This window comes from Lactuca virosa, chromosome 3 (assembly GCF_052849685.1).
Source record: "Lactuca virosa cultivar CGN04683 chromosome 3, Lactuca_virosa_CGN04683_v6, whole genome shotgun sequence".
Lineage (NCBI taxonomy): Eukaryota > Viridiplantae > Streptophyta > Magnoliopsida > Asterales > Asteraceae > Lactuca > Lactuca virosa.
This window is the reverse complement of record NC_136428.1, coordinates 407,271,112-407,279,759: the sequence shown is the minus strand read 5'-3', so window position 1 is coordinate 407,279,759 and position 8,648 is coordinate 407,271,112. Positions and strand designations below refer to the sequence as shown.

The 8,648-nt window shown below is 40.3% G+C and overlaps 1 pseudogene; it reads left to right on the top strand.

The window, feature by feature from the left end:
* The first annotated feature begins 1,166 nt into the window (after window positions 1-1,166).
* On the top strand, window positions 1,167-2,601 carry LOC145163200 (fasciclin-like arabinogalactan protein 10 pseudogene; annotated as a pseudogene).
* The last annotated feature ends 6,047 nt before the right edge of the window (window positions 2,602-8,648 follow it).

Sequence of the window (8,648 nt, the reverse complement as noted above, 5' to 3'; positions counted from 1 at the left end):
AAAAGGACCATGCTCATAATCGGGTCAGGTACATACCAAAATAGTTATGGGCTTAAACACCTAATCCAACACTAATATGCTTAAAAGGACAACTAAAACCTTCTGGAGAGTCCCAAACTCATAAAGGTCCAAACTTGGGGACTTTTAGCTCATAAATCTTAAACCAAAGAGATCTTAAAGAAAATTTGCCAAGGTATAGACTTTATACCTGAAAGTGATGCACAAAGATGGGAAGTTTCTGGATCTTCAAGCTTGCTAGTACCTTCTTCTTCTTCTCTAACCTCCTTTTTCTACTACAAGAGCCAAGAACACTCAAAACTTGCAATATCTCACACACAAGCAACTCACACGAGATTAGGATATATTAGAGGGTTGGAGGCTGATAAGGTGGCCAGAAATGAAGTCATAATGTTCTTTAAATAGGGGCAACCCTTAAAATTAGGGCTAAACATCTAGGCTAGTATGCCCAGCGTACCACATGTACGCGCAGCGTACTAGCTGGCCATCCGCGATCATGCACACTGCATGAGTATGCTGCGCGTACTCATATGTACGCCCTGCGTACTACCACTTTTGCAAGCTTTTTTCTTTGAGGGACCAAATGTGCTACTTTTGATAAAGATTCAAGAGATAATAAAATATACCTGATTTCGGGATGTTACCCCAAGGGCTAAAAACCCACAACCCACAAAACGTTCGAATCTGACACATCTTTAATCTCATTGACTGTCTTCGTTCGTCTTTGCATTCACTCCACACCTAAACCACCAGCCTTTGGGGCGGTGTTCACGAGTCTTTTGGGATGCCACCTAAGCTTCCATGCGTGGGTTTCTATCCTACTCCGGATAAGCGTTACATTTCCCTATCACCAAACATATTTTTGTCCCTATTTTTGTCCCTGTCCCTATCAAATACTATATAAGAGTTGGAGATGGTCTAAATACATATTTATATTTTTTTAACAAAAATAAAAATATTACAATTATATATAAATATTTAATTGAAAAATACAAATATACTTGTATGTATAAATTTTGTCAAATGACATGTTTCTGGTTGCTAATTCTTTTGGTTTCCATTTTATTAGGCCACTTTTAAATCTTACCATAGTTTAGTTAACCTATTCTTGGTTAAAAACTTAAAATCTCTTAAACCCTCATAAACCATTTGAACTAATCATATTCCTCCTTTTAATTCGTAACCCCCTCCCCTTCGTTTCTAAGTGCGCCACCATGTATCCTTTACGTTTACGCATCATAGTCCTCACACTATGGTTCATCGCCGCCGCCGTCTCCTCCGTCTCCGGTCACAACATCACCGATATCTTGTCAGAATTTCCGGAATACAGCGTCTTCAACGACTACCTCACACAAACAAGACTCGACGACGAGATCAACAGACGAGAAACAATCACTGTTCTGGTGTTGAACAACTCCGTCATGACAAAATTCGTCGCGAATCAATCGCTTTCCGTCGTCAAACCTGCTTTAAGCATTCATGTTCTTTTGGATTATTTTGACATGGCGAAGCTTCTGACGATTGGCGGCGGAAGTATGATCTCCACCACCCTCTACCAGACCACCGGAAATGCCGCCGGAAGTACCGGATTTGTTAATATTACAGATTTGAAAGGTGGTAAAATCGAATTCGGATCGGCGGATAAAGAATCAAAGATCGAATCGTTGTATACCAAAAGCGTGAAAGAATTTCCTTATAATATTTCTGTTTTAGAAATTAATTCACCGATCATTAATCTTGAGATTTTACCAAAGCCATCAGATGTTAATTTTAGTACTTTGTTGGACGCGGTGAGGTGTCGGACGTTTTTGAAGTTGCTTAAAAGCACCGGTGTACTGGATATTTACAAGAAGGTGGCGGAGCAGGCGCTGACGGTGTTTGCACCGACGGATTTAGCGTTTAAGTACACCGGAGCACCGGATTTGAACAACTTGACGAACGCTGAGCTTGTTTCGTTGTTACTGTATCATGCGATTCCAAGTTATGTTCCTGAAATTACTTTGGAAAATGAGAAGGATCCAATGCCTACGCTTGCCACAAACAACGCCGGAAAGTTTGCTTTCACGATTCAAACCTACGGGAATTCTTTAATGCTCAATTCTGGTGTTGACGATTCGCGTGTTCTAAAGATGGTTAGTGATGCAGTGCCGGTGTGCATTTTCATGATTGATAAGGTTCTTCTTCCGATGGAGTTATTCGCCAAACGACGAGCTCCCGCCACTGCATCACCGCCGGCCCCGGAATCTTCGCCGCCATCTGTATCTGCTCCAGCGCCGGGTTCTAGTCCTACACCAATTGCTCCCTCACCGGCACATATTGCCGGAACCCAACCGGTGATACCACCTCCGGCTCCTACGATTCCTCCAGATTCATCACCGGTTGGTGGTGCTCCACCGGCGGATAACCCTACCGCCGACATGGGAAGCAACAATGTAAGCGGTGGTGATAGACGTAAAGTTCCGGCGATCTTCCTAGTGCTGGTTATCGTATCAATTTCGGGTATTTTCTTTTGAATTTTGATTGTTGTTTAATGCTTGATTTTCTTAGTTTGATTTGTGGAATTTTAATGGTTATTAGTGATTAATTGGGTTATGATTATCAATTTGGAAATTACAATGGTTTTTAGTGATTTTTGAAGTTCATGTTCATGTGAATCGCATTTCATACATCTCATTGATTCTATCAAACACAGACGTATCGCTAACATTTTGCATTCGATTGATATGGAAATTTTGGAAAATTAATTCTGTTATGTTTGCAATTTTTACCATAAATAATTACATAGTATTATGGTAACTTTCTAAATTTTATTAAAGAATCCTTGAATTTAAATTGTTTCTATGTATAAATAGATATTGATTCGGAAAATGTTAAACGCACACGCTAACGTTTTGTATTAGACTGATTTAGAAATTTTGGAAAATCAAATCCGTTGGGTTTAAAATGTTTACTATTTAAATCATATGTCGTTACTATTTTTTATTACTTACTAAAATTTTGTAGTCGGATTTTTAGTTTGCGTTTTGAAATATGTAATTTAGATTGTTTAATATAAAGTTGTTGCGGCATGAGAATTCAAAAATAAATGAAAGAAAGAAAAGGAAAAGTAATATTTTATGGTTTTAGTAACGGAAAATCACTTAAAAATATAATCTGCTTTTCTTATTTGTATACATTTAGTCATTGAGTTTTTTTTTTTTTTCATATTTTCACATTGAATTTGTTTGAACTGTTAAAAAAACATCCTTATGACATGCTATAGTAGGTTTCTAACATATTTGGCAGCTCTGACGAGACTTCTGTTATCTTCTCTAACGAGGCTCCAGCCAACAATGTTTTTCTGGCAAGATTATGTACATCTTCTCCGGCCACCATTAAAACCGTTTAATGTTGATCGTCTTCAACCTCCAAGCCACCATTACAATCGAGACCTTCACCACCACAAACCACCTGCCAACACCTTCCATCGCCATCTGTTACAACCGAAGCTCACAACCACCATTGTTGCTTCCATCAATCACCTTACCTGCTTTGTCGGAACCCCAAGACCACCTTTCAATCGCCATCGGACACCATCATCTTATCCTCCGGACACCTTATACCGCCATATGCGGCCTTCTTCTTCTTTCATAACACATCCCTCTTTCTCAAATTTTCGGTTCCTCCTCCCTGTTTCGATCTCTCTCGTTTCCCTCTCCAACCCTCTATTTCTTACCCTTTTTCTCTACCCGCGATCGACACACATATAGTATGTGTATGTGTGTATGCTTCTTACTGCTTCCCATCAAACAACCTATGTATAAGGGAGTCACGCCGGAAAAATCATGTTTACCGGAGAAATGATTGCTGGAAAAACATGTTGGCCGAAGAAGATGACCGAAATCTCACCGGAAAAAGCATTGTTGGCCCGAAAATCGTTGAAGAAGATAACTGGGGTCTCGTTGGAGTTGTAAAGATCATCGAAGCTGCCAAATATTCCAGAAACCTACTATAGCATGTCATAAGAATGTTTTTTGAACACTTCAAATAAGTTCAATGGGAAAATATAGACAAAAAAACTCAGTATCTAAATGTGTACAAATCAAAAAAGAGAAATTAAATATCCTGCTACTTTTTGTTCCTACATATCCTCCTACCCAATGAAATAGTGACATGTGTAACATTTAATGCTTATTTAATGAGATTTAATGATATTTTAGGATACTCATATGACACATGTCATCATTTAAATGGGTAGGAGGATTGGTAGGGTTAAAAGGTAGGAAGATATTTAATTTCTCATCAAAAAATAGGTTACCATTTTAAGTCGTTATCCCTTTTAATAATGGCTAATGTATTAAACTAGTTGGGGTGTATTAAACTAAGGGTGTACTAGATTATAAGGACCAAAGTTTTAACTAATGCAAGTTATAAATTGTAGGACTGAATCAATAATTATTAAAATTAAAAACTATAGGAACAAAATCTATAAATCCAAAACTATATAGACTAAAACTATACTTTTCTTAAACTAATATCTTACAATGAACAAAGTATTTAATGAAAATTATAAATTATAATGATTGAAATGTAATTACTAAAAATAAAAACTATAGAGGCTAAATTTGTAGTTAATAAAATTAGATAAAACTTTGTAAATGGTTCATGTGGTATTCCAAAATTTGGGTTTTAGTGTCTAACTTCCAAAAAGGAAAGTCCTTATGGTCTTTAATTTCTATCGTGGTTGGTCCATCACCCACATAAAAATATTTATACACCTTTGTTAATTTCTTTAAATAAAATTATTTAAAATAATGAAATAAATTATTTAATATACACTGGGTCCCACTCTACACTAACAACCTTAAACATGGACCACCAAATACACCACCGTCGGAAACCTCTCCAAAGTCACCGTCACCACTACTGGAAGAACAATTGTCATCGTCGGATCTAGTAATCGTTTTCGATATCAGATTCCTACATTACCATAACTCACCTTCTTTTCAACACCACCAACAACCACCGTTGATTTCAACCCTTCTTCCCTGTTTACTTAGCCAATATCACCATCAAGTTGCCACATTCTACCACCACAAATGACCATTGTCCCTTCATTCTATCCACCATCAAACACCTTCGAGACCTTCATCCCCCACTAGAAATCACCAACACGACAATCTTCAGTCATAACAAACAAACTATCCTTACAACCTCATTCACCCTCTCCTTACTTGTAGATCATCACAACCATCATTAAAACACTATCGACCACCATAATCACCGTCAAACAATCAACCAACACCACATTTGCCAAGAAAAAAAAGAGATTGAACAACATCCCTACACTAACCACATCCCACCCTTTATCTTTTTCAAACAATCGCCAACCCACCATCACCACATCTTCGTATTTTTCATATTAGCAAGAAATTAGAACCAAAAACTCGAAAATTAAAAGGAGAAGATGGTGTGGATTTGTGCGATGTTGAGAAGAAAAAAGGGGGGGTCTGATTTCTTGTTTGATACATGTGTGAACAAAGCACACAACAGCCCCTGTCAATTTGATTTTGGAGGTGGTGTCGCATAGTGGATGAAATGACAATTGTCAAAAGGGTAGAAGGGAAAACAATGGCATGGTTGTCGGAGATGAAGGACAGAGAAACATCATTGACATTGTTGTCTTTTCCTCAGAGTCGAGAGGTAGTCGGATTCAGCACGTCATATTCAACAGCGGTGATGGCTTCAATATGAAAGGGGAGAGGACGCAGTAAAAAAAGGTAGAAGGGGTGGGGTAGGAAAGGTGTAAGGATGGGGGTTTTAATTTCTTTTTTTTAATTTAAAATTTGTTAAAAGAAAATATAATATAAAATAAAAAATGGTATAAATGTCTTTATATATGGGTGAAGAACCAACAATGATTGAAATTGAAACCACATGAACTTCCTTGAATACAAAAAAAGTTACAGACTAAAGCCCAGATTATGGGAAAACCATATGGACCATTTATGGTGATCTTTCTTAAAATTATAAACTACAGGGACAAAACTTGTAACTATGAAGTTAATCCAACAGACTAAACATGTAACTATTCGATTATTCCATAGGTCATATTAACGTTAGCAACAATCCCATCAAATCGAAGACAATTGTATAGTATATAGTAATATAATTATCTTATTGAAATAGTGTTGTTACTTTTTAATAAAACAACCATATCATATCATTGCCATGCTGGAATATGAAATAGTGTTGTTACTTTTTAAATAGGGTGCAAAACCCTGGAAATTAGGGTTTCATATTCCAGCTCCAAATCGACGAGTTGGGTCCTCCAACTCGTCGAGTAGGTGCTAAAAGTCACGCGGGTTGGCTAGTCTCTACACGACGAGTTTGGGCCTCCAACTCGTCGAGTAGGCTTCCTTATTTGCATAAAAATCCCAAAAATCTCACTCCTGGAAATCGAGATGTTACAACTCTCCCCCACTTAAACTACGCTTCGTCCTCGAAGCCTGCTGCGGTGAACAAATTCAGATAACGCTCTTGCATCACAGCCACCGGCTTCCAAGTCTACTTGGATTCCCTCCGATGCTCCCATTACACCCTTTCCAAAGGTATTTCCTTGCTGCGTAGAATCTTCACCTTCCTTTCCACAACGACCACTGGTCTCTTTGCGTAGTTCGGGCGCTCTTCGGCCTGAATTTCACCCAATGATGCCACGCCATCCTCGTCTGACACATACTTTTGCAACTGCGAAACATGAGAAGTGCCATGAATCTGACTGAGCTCCTCCGGAAGACCCAATCGATACGCCGTCTTGCCAACCTTGAAAAACTCGAATGGCCCGATATATCGAGAACCCAATTTCTCTTCTTCCTGAAGCGGATCACATCCTGAAAACCTAAAGTTTTCGTCGGAACAAAGTCATGGATCATACGCGGTTGCCGTTAATTCTCTGCTGGAAAAGAGATTATATATATTCTTTCAAGGGAAGGATCATTCAATGACCGAACTTTCAGGGATAACACGAACAACGGGAGGTAAACTGGGAGATGAACCCTTCTCGTGCTACCAGTATAATACTTCCTTCAGCTCCCGAACCTACACGCAGTAACAGCCAACTGCTAGTGCATAACCACAAACACGATGACTGGCCCGATCAGCCTCGGGCTGGAATATCAACATATCGAATCCAATCAACCACCGGATTGAAATTCTCAGGGTTTGTCGGCCTACCGCCTCAACTCTACCACTCCTTTTGGGCCTCCGCGCCTACGAATTACAGTCAGCCCGCACCAGTATCTTGGCCTACTGCCTTAACCCTACTGCTCCTCCTGAGTCTCCGTGCCTACGACTTACAATCGACCCGCACCTGTTATCTAGGCCTACTGCCTCAACCCTACTGCTCCTCTTGAGTCTCCATGCCTACGACTTACAGTCGGCCCGCACCGAGTATCTTGGCCTACTGCATAGAGCAGGACCGCCTCAACCCTCCCAACACAATGTGTTGCCATAGATAATCAGGAGAAAGATCTAACCCGGTTCTTAGAACCTGAAAGACAGGGACGCTCCAAATCAGCAACCCTCGATTTCCCATTGACGACATCATACCTTTCGCCTGCAACTCACGATTCACCCCACAAACCAAAAGGTTCCCCCATTTACCTCACCGACCTCCAGAGTGCATGCCTCACACGGATACACTTGCGATCCCCAACGCAGGTTTCCACTATAAGCCATCCCGAAATGGCCGTCCATGAATCCACCCCAAGTTTCTGACTGAAACTACCACAAATCATGCAGAAAAGATCTTCAAACAGGTCGATAGCGAACCTTTCAGAATCCGAATCCATATGATACACCAAAACCTTAGTATAACCTTTGACTCATTACCATGCCATTACCAATCTCCGGAGCGACGAAAGAAGATGATCAACCAAGAACTTTCGCATTACATCCGATCCAACAACAACTTGCGAACATACAGGAATACGGGGCAAACATTCCCCGGATTCATTCTGATACCTGACTGATACTCCCCTTAGTCCTTATTGCTTCCTTTATCCAACCAACATATTTACGACTCGCCAGGCCCCCATCAACGCGTTAATCTCGAGAACACTACAAGCAGAAGGAATGAATCTTTACGATCATTAGGCCCACAGCCTATGACCGGAACTCTTTCGATAACCTATCGACGTCGTCGTCATCTCGTCAGTGGCCCAATCCTTCAGTCCTGAAGGTACCCACCTTCCTCCATTGCCCAAAAGGCCTAATCAACGTTCCTCACATCACCAAACAAGCATCGCAATACTGACTCTACCACGCATGATTCCCTTTTGGAACAAGTTGCTACCCAAGAGTTTACAGGCTCTCCTACATGACCACCGACAGTCCCTAAGGGCACTCTATAAGTGATAACCCGCAAGTACGGATAATGTACGATTCTACAGGTTATTATCACAAAGCAGCATGCTCAATACCATAACGTAGATCTAACAGTTTACATACAGAGTCTTCAGCATGACTGGTCCGGCTCACCGGGCCTTCAGCCTATCTAGACCACTCTCAGAACCTCCAGCATGTCTGGACAGCCTCTATGAGCCTTCATCCTGTCTGGACCGTTCTCCGGGCCTTCGGCCTGACTGGTATGC